Raw genomic sequence first — 21,830 nt, forward strand, 5'->3', positions numbered from 1 at the left:
ACAATTAGAAAGAATCGTCAATTATTACATGTAAAAATGTCGTATTCTTTGAGATCTAAATTGCTAGAGTTACAGCTATACAATGAATCAATAAAATTAAATCCCTCGTAAAGGCAATCACATGACAGGGGAATTGTAATCGCACTCTCTGTCTCTACTATTATATAAAAGTCAATTAGTGTGTGTTAGTTTTTTTATCTCATGGGTTCCGAAACAGCTATTGCAAAATTCACAAAAAGCTGATTATAGAACAATTAGAAAGAATCGTCAATTATTACATGTAAAAATGTCGTTTCATTTGTAGGAAGGTTCAGCTTAAAATATTGGCTGCCATGCTGCTTGTTAATCGCGCATGCGCGAATGTTCGGCACGTTCTTTTTCTTTAATTAACGTTTTCTCTCTTCTATCTTTTAAAATTTTCAACTTTTCTACGCGCTCCCACCACGCAGCAATTTTCCCTTTAATAACACGATAAGATAGCAACCAATCCCGTTTATCTAATTGATTCTATTAGAATATATACAAAATTTACACAAATTAAAATATCATATTTAATCATATTATACGATCGGGTAACGGTGATCCCCTGCAAGTTATATAATAATCTTCTAATGTATGTGTTATCGCTTTTTATATATTTAAAAATAAAATATCGTCAGGTCAAAGAAAATGTGACTCGCCTGATGTATTTAACGTGAGCAAATGTTGAATACGTTGTTCCAAAATCTAATTATCGATGTGTCGACTAAATCCGTGGAATTCTAAATATGCACATTCAAAATATTACATCAATTTTATTCAGTTGAATTGTATGTAGCTGCTAACTGTTTTACGATGTAATATATTTTTTTCTTCAAATAAATTAAATGACGCAAATTTAAATAAAGTAATATTCACGATATGCAGTCAACTCATTTAAAGATAACAATACAGCCTATTATAATTATTTTTATCCACGACAAAAGAACCATTCTGTTGATCTAAGAATTGTTTTACTGCTTTTTTTGTTAAAAAAGTATTAGTATTATTATTAAATTCTATAGAGCCATGCATAATGAATTGTGGGTTATTCAAGAGGCCATCTATATATCTATAAAATGGGAAAATGAGCGTGAGAAGACAATTCTCAACCTATGTACCCAACGAACTTTTAATCTGTAGATTGAAATTCGGTGTATACACTATTCAGACACGCGAAAAACATTTGACTCGGCTTTCATCCGGATGAGAGGACTGGTAAGGAGTCAAAATTGAAGAATTTTTAGGTGAGAGTCATCGGATTTTTATCCGTTTGTCGACTCTTTAACGAATGCACATGCACAGTCGTAAAACATGACAACAACTTTAGTTAAGAATAAGTAGGTTGGAAAACACTTTCTAAATATTGCGCCAAACTGTTCTATTGGTAATCGAACTTGACTAAATGTCTTAAGGTTTTGGGTTCTATCCCAGCTCGAGTATCTTTTGTTTTTACTTACAAGAAGTTCACTATTTAGAAAAAGAATATTACTAGATCGCGCATGCATTAGTTTCTCTCCGTTCGTTTTTACTTCATTATTTCAAAAATATTTTAACCTTACGTTTAATATCTACGTTATGTTTGTTTATAATTAATAAACAATCATAATAATTAAAACATAATATGTATGCGTATTTGACCACCGTAGATCTGTGAGTTTATATATATATATATATATATATATATATATATATATATATATATATATATATATATATATAGCCAGTAGAGTTTAGTTTTTTTTGTTTTTTTTACAAAGGCATCACCGCATTATCAAGGCCCAGAGGCCACTCAAGGATAAGGGTTAAAGAGTGTACAGTAGAAATTAGTCAATATAGTAATCATTAGTAATGAAAATTTGGTAAATTTAATAACTTATATGGAACGGCTCATCAAGAACTTATTTACTTTAGACTTGAACACAACCATATTGTAGTCAGCCGGAAAGCAGGAAAACGGAAGACAATTCCACAGGCGTGCAGTTCTAAGAAAGAAGCTTTGTTCATGGAATCTACGTTTAGGTTTAGCCACAGATAAAGAGTGGGGGAAATTATTGATAGTGTTTACAGCTAGACGAGTGTTTCTTGTGAAAGTTTGGCGAGGGGGGACCATAGATTAAAGCTCAGTTGAACACTTTCCATGAAAATAACGATACATCAGAGACAAACTCGCAACATCTCTTCTGTGAGATAGAGGTTGCAAGGAGGAGAAAAGGACATCTCCTACGAGGCTACGAAGTCTATTTTGAACTCTATCAAGGCAGGACAAGTCCTTTCTAGCAGCTCCTGCCCAGATGTGGCAACAGTATTTCATCCTTTGACGTACCTGGCTCTTCCTAGAAGTACATCCAATAAAACAACATGTGTCTACCAAAGAGTGCTCAATGAGTAAACAGAGCAAGTATATGAAATTTATTTATACAAACATTGATGGCTACATATGTGCATACATGTTTCTGTAATCACCCGCGTTGGGGGATTACGTCTTCAGGCCAAGAATTATCGTCGAGAACTGGTATTTCAAACAAAAACATTTTCTTATTTCATTTACAAAGTTAGAATGTAACATGGGTGGGGGTTATGAGCGGGGAGAGGACAAGTGAGGTCTTTGAAGTTAATAAACATCTTCTTTTTAATTTCCCCCTTTTTTATATTCCCTTTTTTAAGTTTATCTATCCCGTCTTTTGGTTTTTATGGTGTAAGGTACTTGAGAATGTAGTATTTTTGTCTTGCGGTCTGTAAATTAAAAACATTTCTCATGGGCATTGAGTACTCCCCGCTCATAACCCCCACCTGTGTTACATTCTAACTTTGTAAACGAAATAAGAAAATGTTTTTGTTTGAAATATCAGTTCTCGACGATAATTCTTGGTCTGAAGACGTAATCGCCCAACGCGGGTGATTACAGAAACATGTATGCACATATGTAGCTATCAATGTTTGTATAAATAAATTTCATATAAAATATATATATATAAATAAATATATATATACGAGTATTTGTATTTTTATTTATATTAATCGAAAAATTAAGCGAATAGGCAAAAGCTCTTAACAACACCATTAATAAAGTAAAATATTTCCAAAAAACAAAACGTTTTGAAAGCATGTTTACGAACAAACATATCAAGTATAAAATCACTCGAGATTTTTATACGTGAAATGTTATGCATTTTTTTCGACTAATTAACGTTTTATTCCTCAGAGAATTAAAGAGTATTTACATTTCTGAATTTTGGAAAAGCGAATTCGCTTTTTGTAAATATTTGGATTCATCGGATTCGACAAGATACATCTGAAGAAAGTCAGAGGTTACATCGACCGAAACGTTGTGAAATTGACAGTCAAGCTGCGGACAGTAGTCCGATGAATCCAAACATTTCGAAGAGTTTTTGTTTTTTAATTTTTTTAAATTTTTCGTAATCAAAATGTCAGTGTCCTCGTGGTTTATCAAAGGAGTGTGCTACTGTTGTTACACTCAAATCTGTTAAAAAAAAACTTTTACTGTGATTTTTGTGGCGTGTCCTAGCATTAGAACCGATATTAATAAGATTAAAATTGTTATATGTTAAACATCTAGCTTCTGATTGGAGAAGTGATATACATCAGAATATAAAATATACACAATATATTTTCGAAAACTTATATAGGGAGAAAGAGAGAGGGTTAGATAGCTAGAAAGACATATTTCTCCTTCCATAAAGACTTGACGTAAATATCTGTTTACAGTATTTCTCTTTGCCATATGCTATAATGAAACAATAAGTAAGGTGATATGGAATTATCAGATGTAAATAAGGGTCTTTTTTCGCCTTGGTTCTCTTGTAATAGAAAACGGTGACTGTTTTAGCAATAGAGGTGTCAGCGATTTTAGTCCACAATCAGGTAAGATTCACACATTTTCGAAATGCTGCATTATTAATTCTCCATTTTTGATCACTGTTTTCAGAATTAGCTTATCTGAACAAGGGGGGGGGGTTCTTCCGTCTATCATTCGGTTTAAAATAAAATGCAACATTAATAAACGTGCTAAGTAGGACCACATCCAGTGATGTTTGAACATGATATTTGTAATGGTGTAACGTTTAAAAGGAAAATACTTTTTTTTATTAAGTTATTAAAATGTTGTTTTTTTTACGCTAATGTTAAGCAAAGTTCCGGTATATTATTTTTAAAATTAATTGTTTTTTTATTGGTTTTCCTCTCATCCTTAATTATTATTTATGTTTAACTTACAGGGTTGATCGAAGATATGGTCAATTTTGGTCTGTTACTTCGTTTTAGAATTTGAAAAAAAATGTGAGTTGAATTGTATACATTAATGATAAGCTGGAATTTTATGTTGTCCATAAAGTTTCTATAAAATTATAGGGTAGTATTTTATATGGATTTGGAGAAAATGTTTACTTTATCCAGTAGAGGTTAACTTCCTTTTGTCTCATAAAATTGTGCTATTTTGCTTGATCTTACTGAAATAAATCTTACTTTTCAAAAGATGCAGACAACCGATTCAGATGTAGATATTTGGCAATACAATACCATGTATCCAATATATATAGTCGGTAGAATGGTAATTCACATGTATGGTATAACAAAATATTCCCACTTGAATATTTACTCTCGTGAAAAACATCAAAGCACATGAACTTTTTGAGCAAATATGTCACAAACAGCAGGCACATTACTTCTTCTTAAAAAGCAAATAGGTAGTTCACAAACATATACTAGAAAACTAATTCGTTTTTCTAACTTCAATTATTGTCTCAGAGTAATATAAAATATTATTCTTTATAAAGTCAGCCATTGAAGTATCAGTTTTGAATTAAAAAAATATCAAAAGAAATCAGTGGTTTTCATGACTTCAAAATTAACTTAATATCCGGCATCAATTTACAGTATTTTATACAGTCAAAACCAGCGTAAAATCTACAAAGACTTGCAATCTATTTTCTTGCAAATACGTTTACGTAGTCTGAAACAAATAAAAGAATAATAGAAATAAAAATATTATTTTATATTTGTAGGTATGGGCTACACTTATATCAAATTTTACAAATAATAATGACACACTTCCTGATAATACCAAATCCTTTCTTAATTATGGGACAAAAATTTAGTGTGGGCCATTTTTTATAATCACTCAGCTATTTTTTTCTATTTTAAAAAGGAATCAAATAGATTTTACTTTAAAATAATCGTCTTTTATTCTTATGTTGGTGAATTTCATTAGAAACAATTCATTAAGAATGGTTAAATTAGAAGCAATTTACTAAGAATGAAGCATTATCGAAAATATTCATCTGGAAAAGGAAAAGTGATGATATTGAACTTCATCGAACAGTCTCAATAATTCAATCCGTAACCAAACCAGAACTTACAGATTTGTGGATACATATGCATTAAATGTAGGATAATTTTTGGCGCAAAAGGTAAAAATTAAATATGATTTCCGCACTTTATTTTCTGCATGAGAAAAAAGTTAAACGGTGGTTGTTTTGTAGTTGTGGATATTTTTAATACTACAAACGGTCAGAGTACGGGGCCTGCTATATTTAATATAAAACACATAAATATGTTTTTCTGTTCAGTTGATGTGCGAAGAATACACATTTTAGAAACACACCATAAACAAGCAGCTGATTTATATTTGCTTTTTATGTGTTCTGTGTAGCAGAATAACGAAAGATATTTTTATTTGGAACCTATTTTTATTCCATGATTTTATTCTCTCAAAAACGGTGTGGCACGTTTATGTCATGTGCAGAAGTCAGATAATCCATTTGAGTTATTACTTGCCGAAGAAGAACAAACAATAATTTCACGTGAATCCAATTTTGTTTCTGAACGCACACCCTCAGAGAGTGCATGTTCCTCTTGTGACATGGGCGAACGAAAGACGAAAGACTGAATAACAAATGTGTATATTATGCGTACGTCTAATGTTCCATAAACCTCAGTTTTTTTGCTGCCGCGTTGAATACGTTTAAAACAAATATTCAACCATTTTGAAATGTTACATAAGAACTCAAATGGAAAATCTGATACACGCAACTAAAACTAATCTACACTGCAAACACATGTCAATAATTTATTTTTTATTGCATTTTCACCCTAAACAAGACACGGTACCACTTTGATACATGGGCTACTATCTGAGCTACAATTACAAGAATACTATACAGAGAGTTAAGAAACAAGATGACTGTTTTTTTTTGTTTTTTTTACATAGGCATCACCACATTATCAAGGCCCAGAGGCCACTCAAAGATAAGGGTTAAAGAGTGTACAGTAGAAATTGGACAATATAGTAATCATTAGTAATGAAAATTTGGTAAATTTGATAACTTATATGGAACGGCTCATCAAGAACTTATTTACTTTAGACTTGAACACAACCATATTGTAGTCAGCCAGAAAGCAGGAACACGGAAGACAATTCCACAGGCGTGCAGTTCTAAGAAAGAAGCTTTGTTCATGGAATCTACGTTTAGGTTTAGGCACAGATAAAGAGTGGGGGGAATTATTGATAGTGTTTCCAGCTAGACGAGTGTTTCTTGTGAAAGTTTGGTGAGGGGGGACCATAGATTGAAGCTCAGTCGAACACTTTCCATGAAAATAACGATACATCAGAGACAAACTCGCAACATCTCTTCTGTTTACATTACACTTGAATTTCTGCATGTCAGTACAGCCGGGGAAGCAGAGACCCGGAGGGAATTCCAAAGTCTAGCAGTCCTGGGGAAGAAAATACTAGACTAAAAGGCTTTCTGGACTCTGGAGATCTCTACTGTGTAGAGGTGGGACTTTGCTTCTTGTCGGGTTTGTTGGGGATATTTACGTCAAGGGGGTATAAGTGCTTTTAGTTCGTCGGAGCTTATGCCATAAAAATACTTGTAAAATAGGCAGAAGGATGCAACATTTCGTCGATAGGAGAGAAGCTGATGTCAAGCTGAGAGTTCAGGACCTATTAGGTTGGCCACTCTCTTTTGAACCCTTCCTAACAATATTCCCTACGTTAGCAAATGTTATCCTTGAAGAGTTACATGATACTTTCATGTGTAGTAACTTTCTAGCCTGATAGAGAGAGAGCCGATTGCTTCACAGCAGTGGCGGCAGTGCCCTCGATGTATCTGTTCCAACTCATGTTCTCCGTGAACATTAAGGCGAGTAGTTTGAACGAAGTACTTTCAGGTAATTTATAATTAACCATAGCTATTGCAGGTTGAGAATGTCTCGTGTAATTATCAAAGGAAACAAGCTTCGTCTTGGCAGCAATTAATGTTACTATCCATTTTGTCCCCATTCCACTATAGACTGGAGGTTTTCCACGATTGCCTTGGATATGTGTTCATTAGTTTTCCACTCGTGCCTGCCATAGAGCCTGGTGTCATCCGCAAATATACTCGTCTCAGATCAAATTTTATCGGGGAAGTCATTTATGAATATCAAGATTGATAAAGGTATTCTAGCATTGTCTGTGTCATAAGTAATAATAAAAATATGATATCAAATTACGATTTGATGCTAAACATAAATGATGTCAGAGTTTGTATATTTACATAGATGTCACCACTTATCCAGGCCCGAAAGCCTATCGAGGATAAGTGTTAACGATTGTGCCGTATCCACAGACAACAGCGTATTAGTAGTTAGTGGTGGAAATAAGCTAGAAATGAATTGACAGCAACTCAACAAGAACGTGTTTACATTGGACTTGAAGACTGTCATATTGTAATCAGTTGGATAGCAGGTCAGCGAAACAGAGTCCCAAAGGCGGGCAGTGTAAGGAAAAAAGCTTTGGTCTTGGAATTTAGATGAAGGCACAGATTGGGATTGGAGAAAACTTTTTATAGTAGTTGTAACTAGACAAGTGTTTTTGTGATAGTTTGGCAAGAGACGGCCATAGATTGAAGCTCAGACGAGCATCTGCCATAACTTAAGTGATTTTTATGCTTTCGTACACTTGCATATTTTCTAACACATTAAGGTGCATCGTCATCATATCGCATTAATCTTAAGATTAGCGGGAACCGTGGAAATCCCACAAGGGACTAATTAATATGTAATATATTGATGTTGACATTCGGTAGATATTCAGCCTAAATGAAAACGCTATAATATTATTGTAGATATTTTGTTAAAACTGCAAAAGTATTTATCCAAGCTAGCAGGAGCGTCCGGCGTAGGTAGGTCGTAACATACGCTTACGATATGATATTTTAATTCGTGCAGATTTCGTATATATTATCTTAGAGTTAATGTTCTATCGATGTTTATATATTAAGTTGCGATTTCAAACATTTAAAATATATTTATATGACGTGGGCTCATCAGCGTGAATCGAATCCGAATCCCAAACATTTATATATAATCGAAATCGAAAGCAAAACTTTTAAAGAATTATTGATAAAATTATTTATTAAAAAAATTAGATTACTAAGGTGCCATCAGCTAAAATCGAAACCGAAACCAAGATGTATGAAGAATTCTTGATAATTTTTTTTAAAGATTGCTGGAGTGTCATTAGCTATAATCAAAACCGAAACGAAAACTTATGAGGAGTTCTTGGTAAAATTATTTATAACAAAAAACAAATAGCTTAAGTGTCATCAGCTATAATCGAAAGCGAAACTAAAATTATGAAGAATTCTTAGTAAAATTATTTATTACAAGAAATGGAAGTACATAATAATTTAGCGACCCGGATGTAAGCGTACACAGAAATAACACACACTCTATCGTGTTAATATATAGACTAGCAGGACCTGTGGAAATTCCACAGGGGACTCATTCATATGTAATATATTGATATTGACATTCTGTGGATGTTCAGTGTAAATGGAGACGCTCTGATATTATTATAGTTTTTTTGTTAAAACAGCAAAAGTATTTATTTAAGCTAGCACGAACCCCCGGTAAAACTCGCTCGTGAATAAGCTTAAATATTATTTTTTTAATTCTTGCGGATTTTGTATATATTATTAAAGAGTTAATGTCTATCGATTTTTATATGTTATAAAGTTAGGATTTCAAAAATAAAAAAAATATATATCCATATGACTTGGGCGTATTAGCTTGAATCGAAACTGAAATAAAAACTTATGAATATACACACATGCACATGCACACACACACACACACACACAGATATATATATATATATATATATATATATATATATATATATATATATATATATATATATAACTTGAGTTCCTTCAGCCATAACCGAAACAAAAACTTATGATAAATTCTTGATAAAATTATTTATAAAAAAATAATAGATGAGTTACCGAATCCAAAACTTATGAAGAATTCTTGGTAAAATTATTCGTCCCAAGAAATAGAAGAACAATAAATAAATGGCCCGGATGTAAGCGTGTCACATAAAATAGCACACACGCTATCGTATTAATATATAGATTCTTTTTTTGGCATTCGTTTCTCAATCAATTATGCAATACTTAAGTGTTATGTCCTCTGGTTTAATAAGGACCCCAAGATTTAACACATTTATTTAATTCAGAAGAAAAATTTCTGGAACCACCATTGTCCTGTGCATTTCGTGGTGTTTTCCGGACCAAACGGTTCGCTGATATCGTAGCTGTTTCAGTAGGTTTCTGGCCTAGTTTGCATTAAAATAAAATAAGAATTAAGCGAATTTGCTTTTTTTTTCCATATTGCATTCAATGTTTTGAAAAGAAGACATATAAAAACGGTTATATTTTAAATGATTTGGTGAAGCGAAAAATATATAAAGTAATGTTATTATTAGGAAAACTTAATTGAAAGTCATTTGTAATCAAGAACAAGTCAGCACAATTTGAAAAGTCCAAAATAGATAAAAACAAATCTGTTTAGAGTAAAAGCACACATTTAGTCTTTTGTCATCTGGGATGTTTACTAATATGGTATTTGGAAGTGATAGACATTACGACAAATACGACTAATAAAATATCCGTTCACTCTGGGGGAAAATCGCATTCCTTAATTGTTTCTTTTTATGATTTATGCTTTTTTTTCTATCCATGGTCATTAACGTATTTTATCTACATTTTTCCGTGTATCAACACGGAAGAATATTGGTTCAAATCAACATATGCCATTCTTATTATGCTGCCATGTTCACTCAGCAGAGGTGAAGAAAACGTATGTAAAAATCAACGAAGCAGCTAAACAACTTATACGTTTCAGACGTGTCAACAAAAAGTGTTGTTTTGATAATAGTTCAATAGATTAACTTTCTCACGGGAAAATAGTCTTAATATACAACAGCTTTACAAAAATATATCAGCATACATTATAGTAAATACCAGTTTCTATTAACCTTACAAAGTTGACGGAAAACTGCCAGAAAATAGACATTAATAAAAAAAAATCGAAGGATATCGAATCTGGAGTCGCGCAGATAAAAAAAAAGCGGATAGACAATTAAAAACCACGTAAAAAAGTAAAACACAAATTAGAGGCAAATGACAGACATCTTGACGCATAGATAAGAAAGAATTTGAAGCAAGAGAAATCCCGGTACATGTAATCAACTTGGTGATTTTCGTTAGGTAAAAGACTGTTCATATTTATCAAGAATATGTTTACTATGTAAAATATAGGGCGCAAATGCTATTCATTAACCACAACCAAGGTAAATGTTTCTCGCCTGCTTTTCCCATTATGTTACAGAATGGATTGAGAGAGAGAGAGAGAGAGAGAGAGAGAGAGAGAGGAGTAAACGTGGACTGTAGACACGTTTACCAGAACCGAGGGTCAGCTGACCAGATTACGTATGAGTGACGTGGTCAGGTTGGCTAGATCTGTGAGACTGGATTTGGGCTTTGAAGAAGACGGACGGCTTAATAGCTGTTCCCTCCCCTTCGCTGGGAGTGGGGGACCCTGACGTGTTCAAAGCAAGCAAGATTTACTTCCATATTCTGTGTCGACATCTGGGAGGTAAATAAAAACTATAAAACCCATTCATCGTCTTGGAGTGATAAATCTTCGTCTAACAGGTACCAGGCTCCCGCTCAAGAGAAGATGAATTCCAGATGGATCACATCGACGACACATGAAGTAAGGTATGTCGAAGAAAATGCATGTAACACACGCACAAAAGCATATGAACAATTAGAGATGAACACACACAACCGCATATGAAACTAGACGATCATACGCACACGGAATTCTTTTATGACACGCATAATCCCCTTTATGTTATACACCAAACGTTAGTTTGGTGCCCCTCTATGATAACACAAGTGAGAACTTCAATGATAACTCTATGTAACAAACGTTCAATTTGGTGCCGAAACTGACCAGACCACCTAGCAAGGGTGGGTTTAAAAAAAAAGAAGAAAAAAAAAAACTTCGGTTACCACGGGGGAAAAAAGACAAGAAAAACACAATAAAATGTCTGGATAAAAGGAGAAGAAAGAGAAAAAAAAAGAAAGAAAAGTAGAAAAAAATACAAATCAACACACACACAACGTAGGGTCCATACAAACACTAGGTGAATTAGAAAAATAATTAAGAAAAAAAAAGAAATGCATTTACACATGAAGAACCTCTTATAAAGAAAGAAAGAAATGGTTCTGAAGAAAAAACAGACACATTAAAATTATATATAGATAGATTTATATGATAAATTAATAAGAAGAATTAAGGGTAGAACGGTATGTTAAAAAGAAAAGAAGAGAAAAAAAGAACGTTTCTGTGTAGAAAAAACAATAGAAGAAATTGAAAAAAAACAGCTATGACGATAGACATACAGATAATGAATTGTAAAGTTTTAATGAACAGCCAGTGAGTAAACCAGAAAGAAAGAAAAAGAAATAGAACATATGACTTTAGTAACAGTGTGGGTCGGGAATGAGCCTTTCAGCTTACCAAAAGATAAACACGTGAATCACAAATATGTGTTATGAATATTTTTGTTGCATTTTTAAACTGTGAAACTAAGTGTAACTTTTAATGAAAAACAATATGTACTTTTAATGAAAAACAATGGATAGGTTCTGAAAATGTGATTTTTTTTTTCCTTTTTCACTAATTGTACGATTTTTTTCTTCGGAATTTTTTCTGACATGGACAATTTTAGTTCCATCGATGTGTTAGGATTGTCTGAGACTTTATAAGTGAGTCGTTTTATTTTATTTTGGAAACGACTATGTATTTTAATTGTAAATTTCTAGGTATTTTTTTGTAAACGACTGTGATTTTTCTTTAATTTTGAATTCTGTGGAATGGAAGATGATGCACTATGCAGCCGACCTCAGGAGTGATGACGTGGTCAATTTTGGGTTTCCACGAATCTCTGTTTTGTTATTTGGAATTTTGTTATTGGTGAGATGGGACTTTGTGATTGCTTATAGGATATTTTTGTATTTTTTAATTTCTTATTTTTATGTAATTGATGTGTTGTCAAACGGTATTGTGCAGAATTTTCTTGTTCTTTGACATGTAATTTTTTTTTCGCAGAATGGGGAGGTGGAATCTTTGCTTGTGGGGTCTATTGAAAGAATGATTGATAAAAGAAAGAACGTGTTGTTAATTAATTAATTAATTAATTAATTAATAATAATAGTAATAATAAAATTGGGAAAAAGAGAAAGAAATAAGATTTAAACAGTGTAATAAATAATAATAATAATAATAATAATAATAATAATAATAATAATAATAATAATAATAATAATAATAATAAAACACTACTGGGTTATGTATAAGGGATCAACTAGTTCTTAAGTTTCGGAAGAGTCAAAGGTTCAGTCGGTATTTTAATTTTCGAAATGTAGAATAAATGTTCTATTCGACATAAGTGACGTTTTGACCACATAAGTAAGGTAGAAAAAAAAAGGATAAATATAGGGTTAAATAAACTAGATGAAGAAATGAAAGAAAAAAGTGGAGCGTGAATGGAATTTCAATTCTGTGGCAAGCAGGTAAGAATTTTGGAGAGGTGTTGAATTACATGGGTAGTTATTAATTTCATTATTCTCGAGAAGTGATTCGAATTTTATTTTTTTTTATCGTGATGTCTATTGATTTCGAGTAGAATCAACATGGAGCAACTTTGAGTACTTCATGTGTGGAAATTCGATGTTTTCCGTGAAGCTATGTGTCTTCAAGGCAGGTTGCGCTTACCGACTTTGGAAAAAAAAGTTTTTTTCTGACATAGCAGTAAACGGAATGTATTCTGTCCAGCGTGAGCGGATCTAGTTGTAATCAACTTCAGGGAGCAAATGAAATGCCCTCTGACATGGCGTAAGGGGCAGAGGGGGTGCAATGGCTGACGTGGCCATTATGTTACGAATCGCTCAAGAGAAGATGAATGAAATATGTATGCAAGTACTTAGGAAAATAGAAGGCTACCCACCATAAGGAATGTTAAGAGGTTTTTTTGTTTCCCACAAAATACTAGTAATAAGAGTAAGCTTATGATGAATAGGATCAGGCTTGGGATGGGAAAAAAAATTGTGTGTGCTACCTATGGGAAGAAAAGCTGATATGTAAAGCCAAGGACGATGATAGCCCGTTTTGAAGAGGCAGATGGACCTCGATTTTATTATTCGGTTGATTGCCGAGAATTTATCGATCACGCGTAGTGTCGACGGGAGTAAAGGATGCTCCTGAAATTCTGATTCAAATTATGAAGAGACCATGGGGTCACAGGGATTGTTGACCTTCGAGGGCGCAAGGATTAGCGCCACATGGTATTATTTGTTGATATTATTTTACTTAGTATATGTTATTAATTATTGAATAAAGGTATGACAGTTTTCTTTGCCAGTGGGGTGAGCATATATATCCCATTCTTAGTAAATGTGGGAAATAGAAAATGTATGCCTTCGCCATACATTTTGATAAAAAGGGGGGAAGGAATATTACAGAATGGATTGAGAGAGAGAGAGAGAGGAGTAAACGTGGAGTGTAGACACGTTTACCAGAACCGAGGGTCAGCTGACCAGATTACGTATGAGTGACGTGGTCAGGTTAGCTAGCACTGTGAGACTGGATTTGGGCTTTGAAGAAGACGGACGGCTTAATAGCTGTTCCCTCCCCTTCACTGGGAGTGGGGGACCCTGACGTGTTCAAAGCAAGCAAGATTTACTTCCATATTCTGTGTCGACATCTGGGAGGTAAATAAAAACTATAAAACCCATTCATCGTCTTGGAGTGATAAATCTTCATCTAACAGGTACCAGTCTCCCGCTCAAGAGAAGATGAATTCCAGATGGATCAGATCGATGACAAATGAAGTAAGGTATGTCGAAGAAAGTGCATGTAACACACACACAAAAGCATATGAACAATTAGAGATGAACACACACAACCGCATATGAAACTAGACGATCATACGCACACGGAATTCTTTTATGACACGCATAATCCCCTTTTATGTTATACACCAAACGTCAATTTGGTGCCCCTCTATGATAACACAAGTGAGAACTTCAATGATAACTCTATGTAACAGTTAGGGATTCCCCCCCGCCTTTTTTCTTTCTATTCAAAAAATGCTACATTGCCTAAAGTGTGTTTAATTATAAAGTCTGAAGAAATGCTGGTTTTTGAAAATTTTTCAAACGATACAATGCTTGAAATTGTCGAACTAGACATTGAAACAATTGTAACGTAAAATGAAATACACTTTTTGTTGCCATCAACACCTTCTCTTGAAGTCTTGATTTTGCACACAAGGTATATATATATATATATATATATAAATATATATATATATAAATATATATATATATATATATATATATCTAACGAACAATGAAAATACCCTACTTGTTGCTATCAATCCAATCTTACAAATTTAGTCACCTTATACTGACTAAAAATTTATTGGTATATAAACGATTACGGAATTATCAATTATATAAACATAATAAAATTCGGAATATTAAAGATCTTTTTAGCTCCATTGATGATCAATAAATATTTATTATTTTATAACTATTACCAGCAATGGAAGATTTTGCCTTAAACAAAAACAAATGCAAAAGACAATTAAAAGAATCGTTTTGGCATCGGAAAATTGGTACAAATGTCTTCGATTCCGATACCGATATCAATACCCTAAAATATTCTGATTTGTCCGAGCTCTGATTTCGATTCTAATAAATCGTCCTAGCACTAATATATACATATATATATATATATATATATATATATATATATACACATATATATGTGTATATATATACACATATATATATGTGTATATATATATATATATATATATATATATATATATATATATATATATATATATATATACACACAAGTAAACACTCCCACAGTATCTCGAAAGAAGGAAGAGGATGAAATATACATAGTATAGTATTACCGGAAACGATCAACGGTATAATTTTACGGACAACGAGTTTTATTTTCCCTCTTGAAAAATCCGTAAAAATGTACTTAATTTGAGAAATCATCAGGCCAGAATATAATATCGCGAGTGACTTACTTGATACAATGCAAAGGAAATTCTTCTGGAGAGATGGAGAGGAACCAGGTCCAAGAAGAACACCATATCACCCATTACCTCCATGCGGCCAAGGATTTAAATTACAACATAAAGTTATAATTTCCGATGTTTACAAACCACCTCAAGCACTTAGCGAAATAATTACATTTTTACTACAGTCTATGCGCAAAAAACTTGGTGAAAAGGGGTAATAGTGCTTAATTCTATCTTTGTTATTTAAGATTTTGAAAGAGTTTACAGAGATAAAGGAAGAAGGAAGGCATAAATTTAATTTATATTTGATGTTTGCTGATGTGCGATCGGGAGGCAACAGGTGTAAAGATGCAAACTATTAAGAAAATATATTGGTTAAGCTCAAGAAAAACATCTCATTCATTAGAGTTAATGTTCATGATTTATTCAGTCTTTTCTCCCCGTGTCCAATAACTAATTTTTCTATTTTGTACGGTGTATCCACTCCGGGGAGTATTGATGCAAACCAAAATCTGCTATTCTTATGATGGTGTCAGGTGAATCAGCAGGAGTAGAAGCAAATAAAAATGGAGTAATCTACCAATCAGATTTCTATATGGACGAACAGGTAAACGGCTTACTTTTCTACACGTGCCAACAAAATGAGGTTTTGCTCGATAACTATCGCACGCGAAAAAATGGCAAGATACAACAGCTTTACGTGAATAAACCAGCATAAATAATAGCAAGTACCAGTTTTGGGTTGACATGTGTCTTCATCCTAAGGTTTGGAACGACTGTAAACAGTTACTTCATTAAATAAACTTTGCAAAGTTGGTTTGTATATGCCTTTCTATATATTAGTAGACGAGACGAAACTTTTATCTGAATATCTATCTCCATCTACTATTATATAAAAGTCACGTTGTGTGTGTGAGATTTTTTCCTCATAGGTTCCGAAACGGCTGAGTCCATCTTTGGCAAATTGTACACAAATGTAACTTATATTCTTGGCAGTGTTCTTATATATATATTGTACAGAACTTCCTCAGATAAGTATCGAAAATAAAAAAATAATAAATAACGATCATAAAAATAGTATTTCTTCTCTTATAGATAAATATAATTTTTACAGGGGAATATTTCACGTTACACGGTTATAACCTTAGTCGGTTAACATATGCTACTGTAAATCTTTTTTTATTTATAAGTGAAGAAAGATTGTTTTTAAAATCGCCCATATATCAGTTTACGTGATATTGTAAACAAACACAGACGTCATTTGATAAAAGCCCTTACCATTATTATATTTTTGTGAATAAGTCAACCGCGCAAATTATTCCTTGTAATATATCATATTAAATAGGAGCTTGATTCTATTATAATACACACACAATCTGCATAAATGAAAGTATCATGTTTAAGCGTATTGTACGACCGGACAACGTTAGGTGCCCAGCAAGTCACGTGTAAACCTTGCTCCCTGCCAGATTAACGAACATAAACCATGTTTAATTGGTCAATAGTCATATATGGCTTTAATCCGAAATCTGAATGCTATAAATTCCAACTGGATGTCATCTGCTTACATTCAATAACGATAAAGCAGTGCCCCATCGGCATAGAAAGTTTGAACTGGTATACACTATGTATTTATTTGCTTCCCCACTGAGCAAATTAGGCCCAGGCCGTTTTTTAATGTGGAGAGAGGGGAAAGGGGGAGGGAAATGGGGGACTAGCTCCCGATGGGTGGGAAATGGGAGCTAGATAGTAACAATTGGTATGAAGGGTTGGTATTTATTTGCTCCCCCATCGAATAAATTAGGCACAAGGCCGATTGTTAATGTGAGGAGTGAAGGGAAAATGAGGATCAGCTCCCCGGGGAGTAGGAGAGCTGGATAGTGACATTTGAACAAGGTCTTATATGTGGGGTTTCCCCCACATATGGTCTTTGCTTGCAGTATCTACAGGAACTGATACTACACTTTGATCTTGTCGCCCGGGCCACAGAGGGTGTTGATTTATTTGCTTCCCCACTGAGCAAATTAGGCACAAGGCCGTTTTTTAATGTGGAGAGAGTGGTGGGAAATGAGAGCTGGATAGTAACTGTGGTCTGTAGGGTGATCCCTACATTAACCAAGTTCAGATATGGTATTTGCTAGTCATAGCTAGTCTTTGCTTGCAGCATCTGCCGGATCAGATACTACACTTTGATCTTGTCGCCCGGGCCACAGAGGGTGTATTTATTTGCTTCCCAACTGAGCAAATTAGGTACAAGGCCTTTTTTTAATGTGGAGAGAGAGGGAGTGGGATGGAAAGGGGGCTAGCTCCCGATGGGTTGGAAATGGGAGCTGGATAGTGACAATTGGTATGAAGGGTTGTCCCTACATTGGCCAAGGTCTGATATGTGGGGTTGGTATTTATTTGCTCTCCCACCGAGCAAATTAGACACAACGCCGATTTTTAATGTGAGGAGTGAAGGAGAAATGGGGACCAACTCCCCGGGGAGTAGGGGAGCTGGATAGTGACAATTGGTATGAAGGGTTTCTCCTACATTGACCAAGGTTTATATGCGGGGTTGTCCCCACGTATGGTCTTTGCTTGCAGTATCTGTCGGAACAGATACTACACTTTGAGATTTTAAATCCTTTATCCATATTAAAAATACATTGAAAATCAACAATGGACAAAAAACTTAGGCACATGGCCAACTCAAAATGGGGGATTGTGGGGGTCGTTGGTCATCCTTGTCACTCTAGAACTAAACAAAATCAAAAGTTTTTTTCCGAGCTAGTATGTTCTTTCACCATAATTTTATGCTGGGGGACGTCCTACTTAACTCCCAATTTTAAAAATAGTTTTTTACTGACGTGTAAAAACAAAAAAAGATAACAATAAAAATGATACAATAATTCATTTGTGACGAGGGCGGAGGGAAAAAAACAAAACAACTTGTCACCCGGGCCACGGAGGGCCGCGCGGGCAGTGAACTGATATACAGTAATTACAACCCGTGTGAGGTTAACTATAGTCGGCAAAAAATTGTAATTTACAATACCCTACCAGCTACCTGAGATGTTTTATTAACACTTGATTCTGGGATAGATTATTTATTCTAAATATCCTTACATATATGTTTTCGGTTGATTCAATGTTTCAAACTCAGATCTTATATATAAATTGCACGTTCGTCTTTTATTAAATCTAATGTGTGGTGCTAGTAATTATTTTAGAAAATATGAAATGTTTATTCGAAATGTGTCTGCAGCGCCGAAAATGGTTATTTACGGGTATAAAATTTACACAATAACCTTTACTTAGGTACTTTCAGTAGAAATAAAGAAGTGATGTTTGATTATTCGCGCCTGGCACCATGTCCCGATGATATTCATTATTCTTTTTGATTAGTATTGAAATTCAATTTACATTCTCGGATTAGTCGTTTATAGTTTAACGTTTGTTGAATATTTTTTGAAACCTTAGAGAAAATCATCTTACTCAGATTTCGAATACTTTCAGTGCTCATCCTGTGTAAATTAACATGATGCAGTTGATAATAACAGGAGTTTAGCAACTGAATGTGGCATTCCGTCTCATTGTGTCACTTTCATTGAGGAATGTCAGCAACCATTTCGTGGTATCTGCCGCAAAAAATTCCAACAAAATCAAGTTAGCCAACAAAGTTTTAGCAACTCATTTTATGCGTAGGTTTGAATCACGTTTACTGTATTTGTTTCCCCATCATCTCAGACCCTTTAAGTTTATTTCCTGTTAAAGAAACCGATGTAAATGAAACTGTGATTTTGCAGTAACAGAAAATGACGTGTTGGGTCATAGATGTTTTTCGTCCATCAATCACGACAAAATCGTTTGCTGGTAATTTGTAATTAAGTAGTGTTATTGTATTTTTTTTCGTCCATCAATTACGACAAAATCGTTTGCTGGTAATTTGTAATTAAGTAGTGTTATTGTATTTTAACTGTTGATGATTTGTTTTATCAAATTATCTTCATTGATTGTGAAATGAGTATATTTTTACACATTGTCTTCTCCATTTTGTTTTCTTCTCCGTAGTAATGTAATAATTATCAGAATTATTAGCACGCTTATAATTATACATCATAATCACATTGACAAAACGGCATGATTAACATTTACATACTGGTACGCGTTAGATTGCCGAATTTAAGAAACATTTAGGCTAATCAGTAATAAAATGGGCCACCATTTGGGAATTCACTGTGTTTCACGTACTCTCCGCTTATCTCGGCATTGTATCCAGTCTTTTAGCACTTCTTGAGACTGGATTCAAGTAATGCCGATCCAGGAGCGGTTCGCTTTGGGTTTCCGAAGCTCTTGCCTCGCGATTACATGTGCAGCTATCCTTACAGAGTGTATCCATTGTTTCTTAAGGCTGGGCGGAGGCATCGATATAAATATATATGTATTTATCTTCAGAATTGTCGCTTTAGTCCATGATTTTTGCAGTATATACTGTATATATTTTATCATATATTATTATGTGGAAACCCTCATCACAATTAGATCACATTAAACAAATATTATTTAATAATGGTAACGATATAAAAATAAATTGAAATTATTTTTAACCATCTTGTATAAATATAGTATCAGTCGTTTGGGTGACATAAGGGATTCAAGGAAGGCAGGGAGTCTGTGAAGAATGATGAGAGTAGTGGGAAGAGTAAGCAAGTGAAAACACTCGATTTATTGAACAAATAAATCATTTCATGGATAACGCTCGTCGTGTGCCTATAGAGACAATAGCTACACAGTTTGATGTCAGTGTGGGAATTGTACACAATTATTCGCAAAGTAATGAAGATGCGGAAGATTTGTGCGAAGTTTGTCCCAAGAGTGTTCCATCCTTATCACAGAGTTGTTGACCGAGATGCGCATGTAGACAATTCTTCATATTACCTATATATATATATATATATATATATATACCTTGCTCCCTGTGACATTTGGTTATTACCTAAGCCCAAAGGAAACGGTAGATTCTTTCGTTAGTAGACAATTGAGGGGAGGAAAGAGGCTGTGACCAGGGCCATTGTAATGCGCTCACAAGATGACTTCCATAGGGTCTTCCAGAAGATGCTAGCACTGTGCAACAAGTGCATTGCAACCTGAGGAGATTACTTCGAAGGGGACTAAAGTCTCATGAGTGCACTATCAATAAAAGTGCTTATACGAAAAGAGTCTGGAAACTTTTTTAAGGCACGTCGTATATTCTTGGTTTCTTTTAATTTAGATGAATAATATATAAGATTTAGAAAAAATTACTCATAATCTGGAAGTTAACTGAGGCAGTTTTCGTATAATTTTCCAGTTAAGATGTTCAGCTTGCTGTACGGTTAGATTCAATCAATTAACCCGAATTAATTCTTCCTAGAGTATGTCAGCATTTATCAGTGTATGGAGCTCTCTTTCATGAATAAATTATGCTGATCATTAAATAGTGCAAATAGAACACACACACGCGCACACACACACCTACACACACATACACACACACACACATTATATATATATATATATACACTTCATAATAGTTTTTATTTAACAATCGGTTGTTATTGAAACGTGAGATTGTAAGGTTTACAAAATACTACTGGCGTAATATTCTATAAGTTATCCCATCTAAACTTTAATTGGTCGATATGCAAGATAGAGAAAATAAATTAAATTGTAATTCAATGAATTTCAAAAAACTCTCATTGAAATAAAATGAAGTGGTTGAGTTTCATATCAAAGAGTTTTTATTATTCTAAGCAAGACAATGAATACTTTAGAAAATTAATCTCCTTAACCTATAGGGTTTCGATGTCTACCATCTCATCAGAGGAGAGAAAACATTAGCAAATACTAATAAAGGTATGCACACTATTTGCTAAAGTCAAAATAATAAATTTATCAGAAGTTTTTGAAATTCATTGAATTACAATTTAATATATATATATATATATATATATATATATACATATATACATATACATATGTGTATATATGTGTATATATATATATGATTTTAGATGTACAGTATAAGTTGTGCAATAATAATTAATATTAAGAATAGTCCATTAATACAAATTAAAAAATGACTGAAAGAAATCCAAACACTTTAATAACACATCGAGTCACCATGAGAACATAAAAATGATTAAATATCGTATTTACAATTACATATAACTTAAGATAATATCACTTTATAAAACACGTATGCGATGCTTGCTATAATTATATTAGACTAATATTTGATCAAGACTGGTCTGAATCTATTTTTTAACAAAATTTACAACTATAGAATTAAATACAACTAGAACAATTACCTATCAATAAATGA

The sequence above is a fragment of the Euprymna scolopes genome, chromosome 30, assembly GCF_053919585.1.
Source record: "Euprymna scolopes isolate OS-2025 chromosome 30, ASM5391958v1, whole genome shotgun sequence".
Lineage (NCBI taxonomy): Eukaryota > Metazoa > Mollusca > Cephalopoda > Sepiida > Sepiolidae > Euprymna > Euprymna scolopes.